This window comes from Astyanax mexicanus, chromosome 16, assembly GCF_023375975.1.
Source record: "Astyanax mexicanus isolate ESR-SI-001 chromosome 16, AstMex3_surface, whole genome shotgun sequence".
NCBI classification, from domain to species: domain Eukaryota; kingdom Metazoa; phylum Chordata; class Actinopteri; order Characiformes; family Acestrorhamphidae; genus Astyanax; species Astyanax mexicanus.
In genome coordinates, this window is record NC_064423.1 from 3,711,461 (window position 1) to 3,732,863 (window position 21,403).

The window sequence follows — 21,403 nt, forward strand, 5'->3', positions numbered from 1 at the left end:
AACATTTATTTTTACTGTTTGTTGTCATTTTAAATTAATTTAATTGTTTTTTATTGATGTCAAACAGAATGAAAGTTATTTTATGTTTTATGTAACTGTCCAAAAATTTAATTTCCCAATTTTTCAGGGACCTGAAATGCAGGAATGGATGTAAATTAATAAATGAAATGAAGACGACAAAAGCAGAAATAAAATATCTTGGTTTTATACTGTCTGCAATCAAACTAAAGTCAAGGTAAATGGAAATATATACAATATCAGTCAAAACGATTTGGACAAAACACTTCTCAGTCACTGTGTTTTTTTTCTTTTCTTTTTTTATTCATTTTTGACATTGTAAACATAATTTAATTGAAGATATTAAAGCTATACAGGAACACATGTGGAATATCTTAAAGCTTAAATGACAGCTTTGCACCTTTTCTTTGGCTGGATTGTTTTCTCAGTCAGGTTTATGAGGTAGAGTCATCTGGAATTCAAGCTTTCAGTTAACAGCTGTGCTGAACTCATCAAGAGTTAATTACTTGAATTTCTTGTCTCTTAATAAAGTGTTTGAGAGCATCAGTTAAAGTAAAGTAGTGAAGAGGTAGAGTAACAGGTATACAGTGAATAGTTCTTTTGGAGTAATGTTCTAATCCAGATTATGAGAAGCAAAGAAAAAAAATCATATGCAGCAGCAAAGACCATCAAAAACGCTATGATGAAACTGGCTCTCATCAGGACCACCCAAGGAAAGGAAGAGCAGGAATTATTATATACAATTCAGATGCAAACCCACATACTACGTTTCTATATTAACCAAGAAAAAAGCTACTGCTTGCGATTTTGTGTCAGAAGAATGATTTTAAACATTGCTCATCAGCAGCCAGAACTCAAAGGAAGTCATTAGTTCTCAGAGGAAGACAGATAGTGAAAACATCAAACGCTTCTCAGGTTTCTCTATTAAAGAGTGCGAAGGTGCTGTGATGACACGCCCCCGGGGAGTGCTAACTGTGTTTAAAATTCATGGCAGGGTTTATATCGGGACTTCACCTGATCATAAATGCAGAATGAGTCCCTGTGATGCTTTCCACTCTGAAATAAAAATAAATAAAAAAATCCAGAACTTTCTTAACCAAAGGGTTTTTTTCACACCTGAAGTACAGGAATGACTGTACTAGTGCATCTTCATATATTATATAGATGTATTAAACACACAGAGTGATCTATTTTAAGCTTCTTTATTTATTTTATTGTTGATGATTATTATGGCTTACAGCCAATGAAAACCCAAAAATCATTGTCTAAGAAAATTTGAATATTATATATAAGAGCAATTGGTCCTTTTTTTTTTGGGCAGTGTGGGCAGTGTGCCAAGTCCTGCTGGAAAATGAAATCTGCATCTCCATAAAAGAGGGAAAAATCATGAAGTGCTGTAAGATTTTGTGGGAAAACAAAACTGCACTGACTTTAGACTTGATAATAAAACACAGTGGATCAACACCAGCAGATGACATGCCTCTCCTCTAAACCATCACTGATTGGTGGAAACTTCACACTAGACCTCAAGCAGTTTGGACTGTGTTTCTCTCCACTCTTCCTCCAGACTCTGCTCTCTTGATTTACAAATGAAATGTAAAATTTGCTGATGATCAGTGATGGTTTGAAGAGACATGTCTGTCATCTGCTGCATGTCCACTGCCACTATTGGGCGAATGCAGATATGCAGCATTTGGGTGGTGGATAAGTATTGTGAGAAGTGAAATTAGTGCAAATCAGTAAAGCAATGTCTAAAAAAAACCCTGATATAATATATAATATAATAGGATATACTTTGTCATCATTAACCAAGCCTTTAGTTAGTTTATGCTCTGAATACGTTAGCAAGTCTTTGTGATGGATTAAGAGCCACAATATCCAGGATAATGTCAGCATACCACCAAGAAGGACCAACCACATCCAACAGGATTAACTGTGGACGCTGTAAGAGGAAGCTGTCTGAAAGGGGTGTTCGGGTGCTAACCCAGATTGTATCCAAAAAAAACTATCCAGAACTGTCTGTTGAGACAATAAATTATTGTGGTCCAAAACCAGGTGTTTCAGTTTCATTGTCCAACCCCTGTATGTATATATGTATGTATATGGGGCTGCAAATGTTAGTAGTTGAGTAATGTTTGTAAATATGCTATGAATAAGTTAGCTGGCTATCTTTGTCTTTATGTTTATAGAGGCTACCAATTAAAATGGAAATATACGCTGTTCAAAAATATACTTAAGTTACCAAAGATATCAGGAAGATATTATTAAACCAATCTATCTCTATTAGACTAACAAGGCAGCTGTGATAGCTAATAATGAGCTTGTTAATTAAAGTTGGTGACTGAAAAAAACATCTAGGCTAGAATGTAGCCTACCAATATATACAATAGCTTAATAGCATTCCACACAGCCTATAGCCTAGTAAGATATAATGTAGCATGGATATGCAATATATCTGGTGCTGAGGTGTTGGTATTGGGGGGCCTCATAAAGGCCTGGTATATTACATTCACAACTTTTATCAGTTGCTTTGCACAATAATTCTAATTTAAATTGTATGGTCAGGATAATAAAATGTATTTGTATTATTTAATTTAAATATAGATTTGAAATACTCATAGAAAATTATATAGACAAAGCAATAGAAATATGACGCTTTGTAAAAAGCTGTAGGCTGAACAGTATAGTACAAAGTCAACACATGAATGAAGTTATGAATGATGCTGGCTCTTACAGCCTACAACACAGAAGATAGCAGCCATGCAGTTTATCATAAATTGGAATTTGGATCATTTGAATTTTAGTGTGGGAGGTTTCATGGCTAAACTGGAGCAGCCTGGTGGCCATTATTCATTAATTGCACATTGCACCAGTAAGAGCAGTAAGAGTGTGAAGGTTCAATTAGCAGGGTAAGAGCACAGTTCTGCTCTTAATATTGTAATGCACACAACATTATGAGTGACATACCAGAGTTCAAAAGAGGACAAATTGTTGGTGCACGTCTTGCTGGAGCATCTGTGACCAAGACAGCAAGTCTTTGTGATGCATCAAGAGCCACGGCATCCAGGGTAATGTCAGCATACCACCAAGAAGAACCAACCACATCCAACAGGATTAACTGTGGACGCTGTAAGAGGAAGCTGTCTGAAAGGGATGTTCGGGTGCTAACCCGGATTGTATCCAAAAAACATAAAACCACGGCTGATCAAATCACGCAGAATTCAATGTGCACCTCAACTCTCCTGTTTCCACCAGAACTGTCCGTCACCACAATAAATTATTGTGCTCTAAAACCAGGTGTTTCAGTTTCATTGTCCAACCCCTATATGTATGTATGTATATAGGGCTGCAAATGTTCACTTAATGTTCACACCCTGTGCCTTGCACCCAAGCCATTATAATAGGATCAGAATTTAGGAATACATGTACACTGATGGGCCTCAGTGTAAATTTACTCCTAAACTCTCATCCTATCCTATGTCTGAAAGTGAGTTGTGTTCGGGCATGTTTCTTGTGTATCCTGGTGGCGTGAGGAAACACAGGTTCTCCACTGCCTGATTTAAACCCTGACAACAGTCAACAGTCAGCTGCCCAATCCTATTTTAGCCATGCAGTGTGTGTACACCCTAACCCCTAACACACACAGATAAACGCACTGCAGCACAAATCCAGGTTTTACATTAACAATAAACAAAATAAAGAATAAAATAACATTCTGCTCCTTTAAATGAACTGCTGGTATATTTTCACAGCATGAACGTGCAGTGAAAAGCACTGTGCTGTTAAGATACAAACATGCCAAAGTCAGAGATCACCTGCCTTTTAGAGAAAATGACAACTGGCTCACTGATTGGTTTATTTCACCTTACGCCCATGATTAATTAAGATAATTAGGATAATTAGTTCTTGTCTTTTATGTTTTTTGAGCCACACATTTTTTAGAAAAATGTGTTTTGGGGAGGGGGGTAGTGCACTATAGGGCTCTGTGGGCGTGGCCTAAGCTTTTATTCTTAATGTCTTTATTTTTCCCCTTCCAATTAATTTATATTTTTGTACTTTAATAGTTTTGAAACCAGTACTTTTACTCTTTTACTTAAAGAGCAAAAAGCTTGAGTTGATTTTGCAATATATTTCAATATATAAGGTTTTTATTTTCTTTTTTGCGCCCTCATGATACCAAACACACACATAGACACGCCCTAAATCCAGCTGTGTGATGCGCAATTGACCTGGGAGCTATAGATCGCTAAAATAGGACTCTTAATTTTTTTGAGTTTAAACTAATTGTGGGTTTACAATGTATACCAAAACTTTTAGCAGCATCCTTGGCTGTTAGTTATTGGCAGTTATCTACAGCTAGAGCTATTCTGTCTGTCAGAGAGCGGAAACCGAAGGAGAGAAGACACTGTATCATTAAAATGGAAATCCACAAGAAAATAGGTCCTTCCAGCTTAGTCTATCTGAGAACAAATAAAATTCACTGGATGTCCCAGTTCTTTCCTACTGGAAGGCATGTCTGAAGAGCCTGGCGTAATGCTTGAGTCATCCCACCAGCAAAAAAAACTATTTCAGCACAAATTCACAATGAATCTCGGACAATTTGTGTTAACGTAGCACAAATCTGATGGCAGGGGAGAAACAGACTGTCTGGACTTTTACTGTATTTGCACAGTCATATCAGAAAATTACGACCACTTCCTTTTTCCTATTATCCACTATCCACATTATCCATCTATTAACCAAAGGTGTGAAAAGTATCTCCATTTATTACTCTAGAATATAGTATAGATACTACAGTTTAATAAAATACTTCTGTAAAAGTTGAAAAAGTATCAACTCAAGATGTTTACTCTTTAAGTAAAATTGTAAAACTGGATTCAAAACTACTTAAAGTATAAAAGTAAAAGTAATGTAAGGGGCAAAAATAAAGCCATTAAAAACAAAAGCTTAGGCCACGCCCACAGTCCTATAGTGCACTACCCCCTTCCCAAAACACATTTTACTAAAAGCCATAATGACTATAATGTTAAAATATTAATATGTTAATGTTGATAATATAATTTGGGATGCACTAGGCTGTTCCCTGTTGCATACAGCTGCATATATGTCCATTGAAAATAAATGTATTTTGCATATGTTTTGCAGTTATATAAACAATAAGTAGATCTTTCATTTTGCAGTTAGTTTGCTTAAAATCTTCAATGAAAATCTGTTAAAACACAGGTAATCATCTATTCCACTTTTTTTTTTTTTTTTTTTTTTTTTTTTTTTTTTTACAAACTGGTGGTAAAATTAAAATTACTATCCTTCTAGTCTTTTAAGTTTACAGGGAAATACTGTACAAACTATAAAGGTATTAAATTAAAAAGCACTAAGAGCAAAGTTGTGAAAAGTATCTCCATTCGTTACTCTGTAGGTAGAAGTATATTGCAGATACTAGTGTTTAAAAAACTTCTGTAGAAGTTAAAATATCAAATTTTTGCTCTTTAAGTAAAAGTGTAAAAGTACTGCTTTCAAAACTACCTAAAGGATAAAAGTAATAGTGATATAAAGGTGATCTGTGGCCACACCCAAAGAGTCCTATAGTGCATTACTACTTATGTAAGATCTAAGTTCTATAATTAGAGACTGCAGTCATGTATCTCTTTCTCTGTATACTTTATTATTATCCTCCTTTTTCTTTGTTCTTTATCACTCAGGATCTCACACAATTGTATTTTGTGAGTGGATCAGGCACAGCAGTGCTGCTGGAGTTTTTAAACACTGTATCTAGGAAGTAGAGGACGAGGTAGAGAGAACCTGGAAGAGTGAGGAGGTGTGAAAAAGAGAGAAAAAAGAGATAGAGGTAAATATACAGTAGAAAGGGCAAAGAAAGTTTTAACTTTTCTAAAGAAAGAGAGAGAAAGAAGTTAGATCCAGGAGGACAGGTGGAAAAAAGGGTGAAAAAAGTGTGGTGTAAATACTAATCAATCTTTCTTTATAATCTGTCCATCCATCTCAATAAATCCACTGCATTAAAAAAAAATGTTTGTCTCTTTTTTCCACATTATACACAAAAAATATATTTTGATTGGCTTGTGCTTTTATATAAAGAAACAAATATGCTGATTTGACACAGATCAATCACACTTTACATCTGATCATGAATTTGTATTGTTGTTTTTCTAACACAGATAAATGAGCTTTTTCACATTATTTTAATATTTTTAGTAGAGTTCCAGCTTCCACATACGAGGTATGTTCTGGAATAGCCACACCCACAACTAATATCATTGGTCACTGATGGGGTTGGGACTTTAGGGTGCCTTTGCAGGGCGTGGTGATGAATTTACATGCCTCAATGTTTGGGCAGTTCAACCTTAAAGGGGCTCTAAACCCCCTGATTTTAGCTGACTCCACCATCAGCTCAAATTTGAAAAAGGGGTAGTTTGGGACGGGCACTGGGTGATGTATGGGTTTAGGGACAGGGCAGAAATGTGAGCAATCCTCCCCTATGGCACAGTTGTACCTGAGAGGAGCTGTAGAGGTGGAAATTACCACTATAAAAGAGTTTTTAAAGCTTATGAAATGTTTATAAAAAAGATTAAGCAAGACTGATATGTTTCATTACTTTAAGGGAACACATCTCAGCTATAAATTGAATAAATATGATTGAATTATTCCACTTCTGGTGCAAAAACTCAAGCAGTTCAGTTTGGTGGTTTCATGGTTTGTGATCATCCATCTTCCTCTTGATTATATTCCAGAGGTTTTCAATTTGGTAAAATCAAAGAAACTCAGTTTGGGGGCGGGGCTGGGGTCTCCTCCCTCAGCGAACACTATTGGCTGATATTTCCAGGGTTTGTGACAGACCGCCTACCACCACGAGTCGGAGGAGTGCGGGGAAAAAAGGACGGCAGGAGAGTTAGCTAGCTGGCTATGCTAACATCTAAACAACCCGCTCTCCGGAGCGACCTGAGAGTGGGTTGAACAAAACTGGCAGTTTGGATGTTGGCATAGCCAGTTGGATAACTCTCCTGCCCTCCTTGTTTCTCCGCCTCCTTTCGACTCGTGGAGGTAGGCGGTCCGTCACGAACCCTGGAGATATCAGCCAATAGCGTTGGCTGAGGGAGGCAACCCTGACTCCGCCCCCAAACTGTCAAAACCACCCCTTTCAAAACTCAAGCGCAAAACACTCAGTCGAGCACAAACTGCTGCTGCAGGTAATTCACACAGTGCACGAGGAGAAAAATGAAGCTTGAGAGCAACAGTTTCTTCAGCGCGCACACGATTCACTTTTTTTTGCTCGCCATTTTCACATTTGTGCTCACGAGAAGTTCATTTACACACGCAAAATGTTAAAACCTGGTATTTGTGCGCCCCCTACTTGTATTTTTGTGCCCTCGACTTTTGACATTAATGTGACGCCATAGTAGAGTGCATAACAGCTGAAGTGCTACTGGACATGTGCCATTTTTGTACTTTATCCAGAAAAGCAAGTGTAAATGCTGCTCCTTGTAGATAAAGTTGATAAATCTGATCTGTTTAAACTGCGCTGTGAACTTGAACACCCGGAAACCTGATGTAACATGTATAGAATGTGCTGCATGAATATCAATCCCAGCTCAAAAGAGTCCCCAGCTTGACCTTTAAGCGATCTGAGAGGGACTGAATACATTTGAAGTTAAAAGAAACTCACTTTACCTCAAGCGCTGCTGTCAAATATCAATCAAGGCCCTCATTGTCCATGCATTCTAATACGGTTCGTCCCTATTGAGACATCCCTCTCACTTCTTCTACAACCACAGAAGGAAGCAGCTCACTTATCTTCCTATACGTTCCTTTATCATACATGCACAAAGACTCTAACACCAGGCACATGTGACCTTGGAGGAAGTGCAAGAACACGGATCTCTACATCTCTCACATGTGATAAATCTGCCACTGTGCAAAACTTAACACGAGGCTCGAATTCAATCAGAAGCCATTGGTTTCCCTTTTAACCCTTGTGTGGTGTTCATATTTTTGTTACTCGTTTACTTTGTTATTTGCATTTAATTCAGCAAAATTAAGCAATTTTACATTAAAATGCTTTACACATGCTTGCTTCACCTAAATTGCAAGCAATATAAACAGCTTACATGGTTAATATTTGCCCTTTACCTTTCTTATGTTACATTTCTTTCAAAAAGTGCTACTCTTTTTTTATTAGTTTTTTAATAAAATGTAAAAGAAAAAGAATTAAACTCAAGATATGAGTAGAAAATGAGTTTAGTTTCAAATGTACAAATGAAGTAATGTTTATTAGCCCTTGGCCAAACATACTGTATGTAATATAAATGTGTGTGTGTGTGGGGGGGGGGGGGGGGGGTGTACAGTGTGTGTTTATCGAAAATGTGTTTTGATATATGTTTTTCACAAAAAAATGAGCCAATGCCAATGAGTTTGAGTTAGAAAAAATATTTTTTTAGTATCATTCGATGAAAAATAAAAACGGGTCCCACAGACCCGAACACCACACAAGGGTTAAACATCTCACACATACCAGCAGTGACAAGCTCCAGTTCAACTGCTGCAGATCCTTATGTAAAATATGTTAAACATTCCTGTCCAGAGGTGAAGAAATGAACGTTTAGTGCAAGCTTTTACTTTCACGTTACCTCACTATTTTTTTATTACACGCAATGTAATTCATCAAGTTAAGCATAACATGAAGTGTGATGTGTTATTCATAGTGAAATAAAAATAGAATAAAATATACTAAGCATTATTATGCACTATAATGCACTAAAGTGTTCTAGTAGTCACATTATTATCAATCAGTATATTTAAAGATCGCTAAAATGGAACAACTTTTTTGTACTTTTATACTAATTATATTAAAAACTTTAATTGTATAAAATAATACAAAATCTTACCTAAATTATGCTAAGTGTACTTAACTTTACTAAAATGGAACTATTTTAAATACTAAATAAAGTACTTAAGGAACATTTAAACATTAAAACTGCTTCATGTTTGTAACCCAATATTTTAAATATGCTTACATTAAAATTATCATACATTTAATACATTTAATGAGTATCACAACTGTATCACTATTACTATTATACACCAGGTATATTAGAAATGTACTAAGAATTGATGTTAAAAAATATATGTGATCTACTGTACTTACATTAGAGTACAAATATACATGCTTCCTGTCTTCTTGTCTTTTGTAAGTAGTATACTTCTAGTATACTTTGTTGGGTATAAAAATATATTTTAATATGCTGTACTACAGTTTTAACGTGTTACAAAGTTACTTTATTTTTTTTTTATAGTAGTAGTAATTTAATTTACTTTCTAAAAAGTGATATGATACATTGTACTTTAAGTAAACTACTGTAACAGTTGTTTTTAATACACTTTACTAAAAAATTACAAAAGTATATTTGTAAATAAGTATTTTAGAAGTATAATAAATTACATGAAACTAAAAGTGTACTTCATAGTAGTCTTTTTTTAAATACATTATATTGTAAAGTGTGACCAAAGTTTACTTTCAAACATTTGATGAAAGCATAAGTTAGTTTAGCCATGGTGCCGAGTGGTCCAGTGGTCTAAAGCGCTGCCACTATGAGCGGGAGGTCGCAGGTTTGAACCCCCGGTCATGCAGCTTCACCATCAAGCTGCCGGCGCTCAGAGGGAGCACAATTGGCCCTGCTCCCTCCGGGTGGGTAGATGGTGCTCTCTCTCCACATCACTCCTAGGGTGATGTCTGCAGCACAGGGCGTCTGTGAGCTGATGTATCAGAACCGAGTCGCTGTGCTTTCCTCCGAGCGTTAGTGCTGTGATGCTACTCAGTAATGCTACAACATCAGCAGCAGCTCGAAAAGAAGCGGAGGCTGACTTCACATGTATCGGAGGAAGCATGTGTTAGTCTTCACCCTCCTGGTGTGTTGGGGCATCACTAGTGATAGGGGAAGTCCTAACGAGTGGGTTGGGTAATTGGCCACGTAAACTGGGGAGAAAAAGGGTTAGAATTAGTTAGTAAAGTTAGTTTAGCCATATGTAGGTGCGTTTTTTTTTTTTTTTTTTTTTTTTAATCACACAAGTCACACGTGACCTTGGAGGAAGAACAAGAATGCTCTACATCTATCTCTACATCTCTCACATCTGACAGATCAGTCGCGACGCAGAACTCAACACCAATTCAGCCGAATTCAATCAGAAGCCATTGTCTTTCCCGTCAAACACCTCCCACATCCCAGCTGTGAAGTGCTCCAGTCCAGTGATCTGAGGGGCAGAGCATGGGAAGCGGGTCCTGCGCAAAACGCATTCGACATTCATGTTTGAACAATGTCCAGAGAGGAGGGAATTAGCGATTCATTCACTCGCCTCCATTCAGCCTTCAGTCGCAGCCCATCAGACAGGAAAGGTCACAACAGGTGTCCCGCTCAGGCTCCTTTCAAAAGCACTTGGCTCGCGTCCACCGTTCCCCTGGTGAACGTCATGCACCATTTCCACTTTCCAAATGTACAAACACCCCTGCAGATCCTTTTGGAACTCACATTACTGGTAATTTTTCACAGCCTTCTGTCACCCTCCACCAGCCTCTGTTGTTCTTGGAAGGTTTAGAAGCCAGAGCATCGTGCATCGTGTCTCGTATCTCTCATATCTATTGTCTTGGGTTATTTTTATTTTATTTTTTATTTTTTTGTGGGACTAAAAAGGCTTATTTCATACTTGTGTGGTTCATATTTGCACAGAAAATGTAAGTAAACTTCTTCTTAAACTTCTTAAATTGCTTCTTCTTAAATATTTACCATTTCGCTAAAGTTTTTTCAAGTTTTTAGAGTTTTTTTGATCACTTGTGTTTCCAGGACAAAAGACATGAAAGATCTAGGGATGCACTAAAGATGTACAGTTACTAGACATTTTTTTGGGAACTGTCTGAATTGTGCAGAGTGGTGCACTTTTGGAAAAGTGTATGTATATCTATTTAGCATTTAGCATGTATTTATTGTGCTAAACTGATGCACACATTGTCCCAAAAGCATATGGTCGCTGTCCAATGAAAAACAAGTATCTTAATTTTTATCAAGTATATGTTTACTGCTTAATTTGAACAGACAAACTGTCCCTTACACTGTGTCAAAATTTCTCAATGAATGGACCAATAGAAATGATCTAAAATGTCTGAAATTAAATCTTTTTACATTGACGTCTACTGAATGCCATGAATGTTGCTGTTTTGGAGATACATGTTTTTCATTGGACAATGACGATACATTGCATGTACAGTCCCAAATATACTCTGAGATAAATGGACATTGTCTTTTTATTCTATAAACTACAGACAACATTTCTCCCAAATTCCAAATAAAAATATTGTCATTTAGAGCATTTATTTGCAAAAAATGAGAAATGGCTGAAATAACAAAAAAGATGCAGAGCTTTCAGACCTCAAATAATGCAAAGAAAACAAGTTCATATTTATAAAGTTTTAAGAGTTCAGAAATCAATATTTGGTGGAATAACCCTGTTTTTTAATCACAGTTTTCATGCATCTTGGCATCATGTTCTCTTTCTCCACCAGTCTTACACACTGCTTTTGGATAACTTTATGCTGCTTTACTCCTGGTGAAAAACAAAATTTAAGCAGTTCAGTTTGGTGGTTTGATGGTTTGTGATCATCCATCTTCCTCTTGATTATATTCCGGAGGTTTTCAATTTGGTAAAATCAAAGAAACTCATCATTTTTAAGTGTATATAATATTCTTTGCAGTTGCATTTCCTTACTTTTAAGGGACGCAGTTGGACCAGAAGGATCATATTGTAGCCTTTGAGCCTTTAAGGGTTTATTTGAACTTGAGTTTGTTGTTTGTAGAACAATACAGATATATATTACCAGTCAAAAGTTCAGACACACATTCGCATTAATATTTGTTTATTATTTGAAGTATTTTACACTTAAGATTCATTTTAAACGTAAAATCTATAAAGGAACACACATGCAGTTAGGTAGTAGACTGTAGAGTTGGGGAACCATTCTAGATAGATAGATAGATAGATAGATAGATAGATAGATAGATAGATAGATAGATAGATAGATAGATAGATAGATAGATAGATAGATGGTTTAAAGGGTTTTGGAGTGGCCAGAATGAAAAAGTGTCACTGAGTTTATTGTATTTATTAAAAGTTTACATTTCTTAAGTGTGTAGAAAATAATAAAAATAAAGATTAAGTGGGACTAAAGACCCTGTATCCTTACAGGGAAAAAAAAAAAGACTTTCTTGACTTAATAATGTAAAGTAATGTAGAAATCACTTCCATTTGGTTATTTTTTCATAAACTGTACTTACATAATATGAAGAATATTAACCTGAATAATATTTTATATTTATTTTATATTTATTTTTGGTAGTTTTGGTAAGTTTTGGTTTTGGATTTGGTTTATAACATCTGCTGGCTGCTGCTATAGCTAAACACATCCTGATCAATCATTGAATACCATGCACTTTGTTTTTATACATGCATATATATATATATGTGTGTACAACTGGTAAAGCAATGTTATACCTACTTAACACATTATATGTGTTATAATACAGTGATACAGCAGTTTTAGCTCATCATTTTGAAGGGTTTGTTTTTGTAAGCAAACCCATACTGTATGCAGTACATTCTGCATTCACTTTACGAAGAGTACCATATTTTTAGAACCATATCGTGTTTTTTTTTTTTTTTTTTTTTTTTTTACAGTATCAACTTATAATTGAGCAGTACAGATAGGTAATCTGATTGTAAAAGTAAAGTAAAATAAAAGATAAAAAATACAAAATAAATCGTGCTAAAAAAGTTACAGACTTTGATTCTTTAAAGCCGGCGACTTATGGTAGGCAAATTCACAGATTTCTCCCGATTTCAAAATAATAGCACAGAGCATCGCTGCAGTCGCTGCGTTAAAGAAATGCCAAACGATGAGTCCAGAGCAAAGCGATGAGTGCAGAACTGATGAGGTGAGGCGACAGCGAATGCCGAGTAATCACAGCGCTAAACCGCTAGCTCTCACTGATGCTACGTGCAGCTCTGCGCCCAGCAGGTATCGATAAAGCCATTCACGAATTTCACACTGCGATCGCTGCGCTGCATTAGCTTATTCTGAAGGAGAGAAGCTAGGTTGCACCTCGAAATCAAATAATCAAACATATATTTATATATATAGAAGACGAACAAGAAAAGAAGCACCTCTTCTCCTTTCGTTTCTTAAGTTTCTTTACTTCCTTTAGTCCCAAAGCAACCAGCCAAGGGTTAAAACCCATCACACTACGTCTGCTCTGCTGTAAGCACGCCACGCCATTTTGCGGTCCACCCCCCTCAGCATCCTCCTTCCCTCTCAAAGCACTTCTCGCACCTAAAGCATTCCCAGCAGCTGAACGCAATCCGCGAAAGCATATAAAAACCAGATAAATAGAAGGTCAGAGTCGGCAGGCTTACCCTGGCTGGGACCGAGCGGGCCTGAACCGGTCAAAAAGCAATCCAGCCCGTTTTAGGATGCAGGTCCTGCGAGAGAGAGAACAACAAAGACAGTTTGTGACAAAGCTGACACGCTGTAGTCAATCTACAGAGTCAAATCTATTGTGACATTTTTCATTTATTTGTAAATGCCTCTTTGGCGGCACACTCACTCGAAACGACAGTTTAGCTCTTACGGAATAACGGCGCTGATGGTAAAATAGAGGAATCCTGACAGTCGCTTTAATGAGATTCTGCATTAGGGCCGCTCTTACACTTTCCCCCTCGACCGGGAACGCGCCCTTCGCTTTCAATCTCACACCGAGTCATTTGGGGAAATGTTAACCCTACGAAAATCTGAACTAACCCCCCGACAGCATCGCCCACACTTTTCCCCCTCGCCTGCTTCCAGGAGTTTAACGCTTCCAGCCTTTTGCTCTTAACCCTTGTGTGGTGTTCATATTTTTGTTACTCGTTTACTTTGTTACTTGTATTTAATTCAGCAAAATTAAGCAATTTTACATTAAAATGCTTTACACATGCTTGCTTCACCTAAATTGCAAGCAATATAACAGCTTACATGGTTAATATTTGCCCTTTACCTTTCTTATGATACATTTCTTTCTATTATTAGTTTTTTAATAAAATGTAAATGAAAATGAATTAAACTCAAGATATGAGTAGAAAATTTGTTTAGTTTCAAATTTACAAATGAAGCAATGTTTATTAGCCCTTGGCCAAACATACTGTATGTAATATAAATGTGTGTGTGTGTGGGGGGGGGGGGGGGAGGGGTGTACAGTGTGTGTTTATCGAAAATGTGTTTTGATATATGTTTTTCACAAAAAATGAGCCGATGCCAATGAGTTTATGTTAGAAAAAATATTTTTTTAGTATCATTTGATGAAAAATGAAAACGGGTCCCACAGACCCGAACACCACACAAGGGTTAAAGCTGAAAAGGAAGAAGAAGAAGAAGAAGAAGAAGAAGAGAGCAGAAATCCAGTGCATCCAAATAAAAATAAAAAAATAATATAAAAAAATAGGGCATCTATGACTGTGTGTCTACAGAGATAAGGGTGACCAGAATAAAAAAAAGAGTCACAGTTTTTAGTTTGCTGTGTTCATTCATAGTTTTGCTTTCTTCAGTATTAACCCTTGTGTGGTGTTCGGGTCTGTGGGACCCGTTTTCATTTTTCATCAAATGATACTAAAAAAATATTTTTTCTAACTCAAACTCATTGGCATTGGCTCATTTTTTGTGAAAAACATATATCAAAACACATTTTTGATAAACACACACTGTACACACCCCCCACACACACACATTTATATTACATACAGTATGTTTGGCCAAGGGCTAATAAACATTGCTTCATTTGTAAATTTGAAACTAAACAAATTTTCTACTCATATCTTGAGTTTAATTCATTTTCTTTTACATTTTATTAAAAAACTAATAAAAAAAGAGTAGCACTTTTTGAAAGAAATGTAACATAAGAAAGGTAAAGGCCAAATATTAACCATGTAAGCTGTTTATATTGCTTGCAATTTAGGTGAAGCAAGCATGTGTAAAGCATTTTAATGTAAAATTGCTTAATTTTGCTGAATTAAATACAAGTAACAAAGTAAACGAGTAACAAACATATGATCACCACACAAGGGTTAAGAGCAAAATCTGAAACATTTCAAGACATTTAAAAGTATTTTCAAGTGCAGCCACTAAAAAGACTATCAAAAAACAATATGATGAAACTGGCACTCATCAGGACCCCCCCAAGGAAAGGAAGAGCAAAAGTACCTTTGTTGTGTTTTTTTTAGTTAGAAAGAAAGGAGGTTTTGTTCTCTAATGTTGTGTTAAGTGTTTGGTGAGGTTGGCTGGCTGTTGTTGGGGGAGTTTTTAATTTTATATGTATGAATATAGATATATGTATTTTAAAGCCCATTTTGTATCTTGTGGAAAGTTACACTTTTTTTATTAAGCACTCACGATGCACATTGCTATCTTACACCCTTTGTCAACAGTCTATTTTCATGCCTTGCGCCCGCACTGTTAAAATAGCGTCAGAGTTTAGGAATAAATCTACACTGATGGGTGTGGTGGTCTGGAAGTGAGGTGTGTTCAGGTAAATTATCTTAGCAGAGAGAAATACAGGTGCGCCGCTGTCTGATTAAAACCCTGACAACAGTCAGCTGCCCAATCCTGTCTTAGCCATGCAGTAAAGCTGCAGCTTTTACATCAACAATAAACAGAATAAAGAATAAATTGACATTACTGTTCCCTTAAATGAGCTGCTGGTATATCTTCACAGCGTGAACATACAGGTCAGTATCCTCTTCTAAGATGCGCAAAAGCACCACACTGTTAAGATACGAACGTGCCAAAGTCAGAGCTCACCTGGTTCTTAAACAGAATGATGACTGTCACACACTGATTGGTTTATTTAACTTAACGCCCAAAATTAACCACACCCATGATTAATTAAGAGAATAAGTTCATGCCTTTTGCTTATTTTGACGTAAAAGACATACTTTTTGTGCCTTCAGGACACTTCTAAATCCAGCTGCCAAATGCGATCTGCAATTAAACGGTGCACTATAGATCACTATAGATTACTAAAATAGGGCTCAAGTACTTTTTTTACCCAATCAGAAATCAAAGAAAGTAAACTAGCATGCAATAGGCAAGAGAGAAATATAAAAAAGACATAAGAAAAGAAAGAAACACACCCACACACATTTACACACATCCTGGCTCTATCTTTCTCTATCTATTTCACTCTATAATAACATTGTTCTAAAATGCATAGGGGAGTAGATTCAGTGGAATATGCAGAAAATTGAGAAGTAGTGAGGTAAAATAAAAAAAGATGACCAAGACTAGTCACCCATGGATTCCCCCAGGCTTTCTCAGACAGCCCTGTAATCTGTAAGTGCAGCAGACTCGGTTACATCACACCGCATCAGCGTAATCACGCAGAGAGACGCTGTCACACGCTGAGCCCCAGCTTTACGTACTGACCTCGCGTGACCTTCAGTTAAATTGGCCAACTTTTTTTTCCCCTGCAAGGGATCATCATTAATACCTCCCAATTTTTCATTTTACTCTGTCACCGATGCCTGGCAGGTTATAATTTCCATTTTCTCACTTGGCTTGAGCTCACTCAAGTAAAGATTATTGAGATATTGGATATCTTCTGAGTGTCTGTCTAGTTGTTACACACCTCTGTAATGTGGCCGCCTAAATAAAAACACGCCTGCCATGAAAATACGCGAAGAGGTGAAGCAGTACGACAGTAACTTCAAGACACTTCATTTAATCTTTATCATAAATCCTCTATTAGAAAAAAAGAACTAAAAAATAAAACATTTCTGACTCATGACTTTCAGTATAAGCCCAATTTCACAATGTATAAAACTCAGGAGTTCCCTGATTAAATTACCAATATCCTATATATATATATATATATATATATATAGTATATAGTAGAACTAAATATTTTCTACCTATGGAAAATGCTAAAAATACTAGTCAAAAGTTTGGCCATCTTTTCGCATGCATACGTGTTTTATTTCTCTTTATGAATCTTTTCAGTTTGCAATTGTACATTTTTATATTGAAGACTATTTTAAAGCTCTACAGTAATATATATGTTTAATTATTTAGTTACAAAAAACATTTAAACAAATAAAGGACCATTTAAACATTAAATTGCTTGTTTGAGTTGTAATTGCCTTCATTAAATAAATGTTATTATTATTATTATTATTATTATTATTATTATTATTATTATTATTAATTAATTTATTTTTATTTTTTTATTTAAATTCCATGACAGTTTACTGCTATCATTTCTACCATATAAATTCGTCACTATAGGTTATTTACTATGGAAGCCCATTCCCGCCACCTAAAAAAAAATAATAATCCAGCAAAGTTTTTTTTTTATTATTATTAAGTAAACTGCTATCTCAATATTTTGAGATACTAAGTCAAACTTTTGAGATACTAAGTCAATATTTTGAGATACTATCTCAATATTTTGAGATACTAATATACTGTACAGAGACAGAAGCAGGTGAGACAAAGACGCAAAATGGAAACCATCATTGAGGACTACTTCAGACGTGGATTCACAAATCATGAAATATTGGTGCATTTAGAGGAATCACAGAATATCAAAATAAGCCTCCGAATCACACAATGTTTTGCATCTTTGTCTCACCTGCTTCTGTCTCTGTACAGCCTACTAGTATCTCAAAATATTGAGATAGTATCTCAAAATATTGACTTAGTATCTCAAAATATTGACTTAGTATCTCAAAATATTGAGATAGTATCTCAAAATATTGATTTAGTATCTCAAAATATTGACTTAGTATCTCAAAATATTGAGATAGTATCTCAAAATATTGACTTAGTATCTCAAAATATTGAGATAGCAGTTTACTTTTTTGCTGGATTATTATTATTTTTTTTTTAGGTGGCGGGAATGGGCTTCCATAATTTACTGGAGCTTAAATGTAAAAAAAAACTCTAAAAGTTTAGTTTAGTACACTGTAAAAAGTGAAGCATGGAGCTGTTCATTCAAGCTAATAAATATGATTGAACACATAGTACAATTATTGACTTTATTGTGAAACTCAACCTTTTTGAATTTTGATGTGTCAATTTTGATTCAGACTAAATTAATTACAATTCTGAAGGAAATAAACCAAATGTTTTGGTTCCACTGAAATCATACTCGAAGAAAAGAGATAAGGATGTAATATTTTTAATTTGAATCAAACATGAATTGCGCATGCGCACTGTGGAGCACGGGAGAAGTTGTAGAGAAGTGCTTCAGAGCACTGAGGGAGAGAGGGAGAAAGTGCCTGAACGCGCTCGCGAGAGAGAGAATGAGAGAGGGAGAAAGTGCCTGAACGCGCTCGCGAGATAGCAACGCATGCTTATGGTATTGTGGCGTCGGGACTGGAGGGGGGGCGCAAGGAATTATGGGAGCTCACCCTGTTGGGGGAAGTGGGTGTTTTTCTGCGTGTTTATGTTACTGTTTATCCCAGAGTTTCATGTCATGTTTTATTATCACTGTTCTAGTATTATTCATGTAGTTATCAGTTATGTGGTTGTTTTGTGCCTCACCCTTTGTGTGTTTTCTGTGTGTGGGAGTGGGGTTAGCTGCGTTGGAGCTGTAGTTAGTTTTACTTTCAAAAGTGGAATCCCACGTAAATCCAGCTCTTAGTGTCCGCCTCAGAGCAAAATAAAAAGAGCAAGAGAGCACTGAAACGAATCTCGCTGGTAATCCGTCCTCTTCCACGCCACAGTAACTTCTGGAACTTCTGAATATGCTGCCATGTTTTTTTTTTTTTAAGTTCGGTTCAATTTAAATGTATTAGTTTGGTTCCGAAACTGAAATGTAAAGAATTTAACTTGGATCAAGGTGAATAATTAATATTGGGTCGAGTGAAGTAATAGGGTTTATGTCAAAATAAAATAATCAGGTTGTAACAATTGACTTTATTTAGATTGAGTGAAGTCAAATAGTTTAGATGCAACAAATGGACATCAATTTTTTTAATTTGAGCAGGGCTACACTTTTTACAGTGTAAAAAAAAGTCTAAATATAATATATAATATATATTTTAATGATGACCTAATGGTGTTGAATGGCCAGATACAGGTTAAACGCATGATATTATACATTTTCATGCATTCATTTAAATAGCAACAGTGCTTCTGAATATATTTTTACACTGATGGGCGTGGTGGTCTGAAAATGAGGTTCAGGTAAATTACTGGTGCATTGCTATCTCTATCTTGGCAACGGAAAACACAAGAGCTCCACTGACTGAATACAACCTAGACAAACGCCAACAGACAGAGGTTTATTGCTATCTTGGCAGTGAACTGTCAGCACCCCCTGTGGGCACCAAATACTGCAGACGAGTGACAAGGTCTGTAAAACAGGTGTTGTGCAAAAATCTATAACCATGCCAAAAAGTGCACCCGCTGTGGGCACCGAATACTGCAGAGTGGTGAGAAGTGTGTAAAACAGGTGTTGGGCCAAAATCGGTACGCCTGTCAAAAAGTGCACCCCCTGTAGGCAGAAGAGTGAAAAGTGTAAAAATCAGATGTTGTGTGGAAATCGGTACCCCTGTCAAAAAGTGCACCCTCTGTGGGCACCAAATACTGCAGAAGAGTGGGAAGTGTGAAAAACTGGTATTATACAAAAATCATTACTCCTGTCAAAAAAAATTAACCCCCGGTGGGCAGAAGAGTGGGAAGTGTGAAAAAATGTTCTGCTGAAATCGATACCCCTGCCAAATAGTGCACCCCCTGTAGGAAGAAGAGTGGGAAGTGTGAAAAAAGGTACAGTGCTGAAATCGATACCCCTGCCAGAAAGTGCACCCCCTGTGGGCAGAAGAGTGGGAAGTGTAAAAAAAAAGGTGTAATGCTAAAATCTATACCCCTGCCAAGTAGTGCACCACCTGTAGGCAGAAGAGTGAGAAGTGTAAAAAAAACATATGTTGTGCTGAAATTAGTACCCCTGTCAAAAAAGGCACCCCCTGTGGGCAGAAGAGTGAGAAGTGTGAAAAAAAGTTGTTGTGCTGAAATTGATACCCCTGCCAAATAGTGCACCCCCTGTGGGCAGAAGAGTGAGAAGTGTGAAAAAAGTTGTTGTGCAGAAATCGACACCCCTGCCAAATAATGCACCACCTGTAGGAAGAAGAGTGAAAAGTGTAAAAAAAAAAAAGGTGTTGTGCCGAAATTGGTACCCCAGTTAAAAAATGCACCCCCTGTGGGCAGAAGAGTGAAAAGTGTGAAAAAAGGTGTTGTGCTGAAATCGATACCCCTGCCAAATAGTGCACCACCTGTAGGAAGAAGAGTGAAAAGTGGAAAAAAACAGGTGTTGTGCCGAAATTGGTACCCCTGTTAAAAAATGCACCCCCTGTGGGCAGAAGAGTGAAAAGTGTGAAAAAAGGTGCTGTGCTGAAATCGATACCCCTGCCAAATAGTGCACCACCTGTAGGAAGAAGAGTGAAAAGTGTAAAAAAAACAGGTGTTGTGCCGAAATTGGTACTCCAGCCAAAAAGGGCACCCCTTTTTGGCACCAAATATAATAGATAGCTGCAAAAGAGTGAGAAGTGTTAAAGACAGGTGTTGTGCCTAAACAGTACCCCTGCCCAAAAGTGCCCCTTTGATCCAAGCAAGGTGTACTTTTCCCGATTACAATAGCAAAGAAATACTGACATGCCCTAAATCAAGCTGCATGGTGCACGGTTGATTACTCACCTATAGATAAACAAAAAATGGAGCTGTTTTTTTTTTTAATGTTACGCAGCATTTAATAAACCTTTTTTATTATATATATAAACATTATATTTCTCTTGTAGAAAATGAAAGAATGCAAAAGATCAGGTGAATATAATAGAATATAATTGCTAAAAACCCTTAACTGGCTTTGAGTAGGTCTATTTGAATCACGGATGGTGAACGCCTGCAGGCAGAATGAAAGTGTATGTGTGCAGCTGAGTTTGAACTTCAGTAAGAGTGGAGATGAAACTGAGGACCGAGAGCAGCTTTGTGATGCTGATTTCTCCACTTTCATCATTTTAAATAAGAACTTGATCCTATTATATCTGTCTTTTATGTGGAAAAAACAGTCAATTCATTACTCATGTGTACTGACATCATGTGAGATTGGGCACATGAATAATAATGATAGCAGTAAGGTTAAAGCAGGCCAGGAACATGCAGGAACATGCTAATATTGAGGCATAGTCTTTTAGAGCTGAGTAGACAACATGAAAAGCAAGTTTCCAGAAAGCTGCAGAGTGTTATAATTTAATTACTGCTTCCATTTATCTATTAAGAGAATATCTAAAAATGTTATCTTTTGGA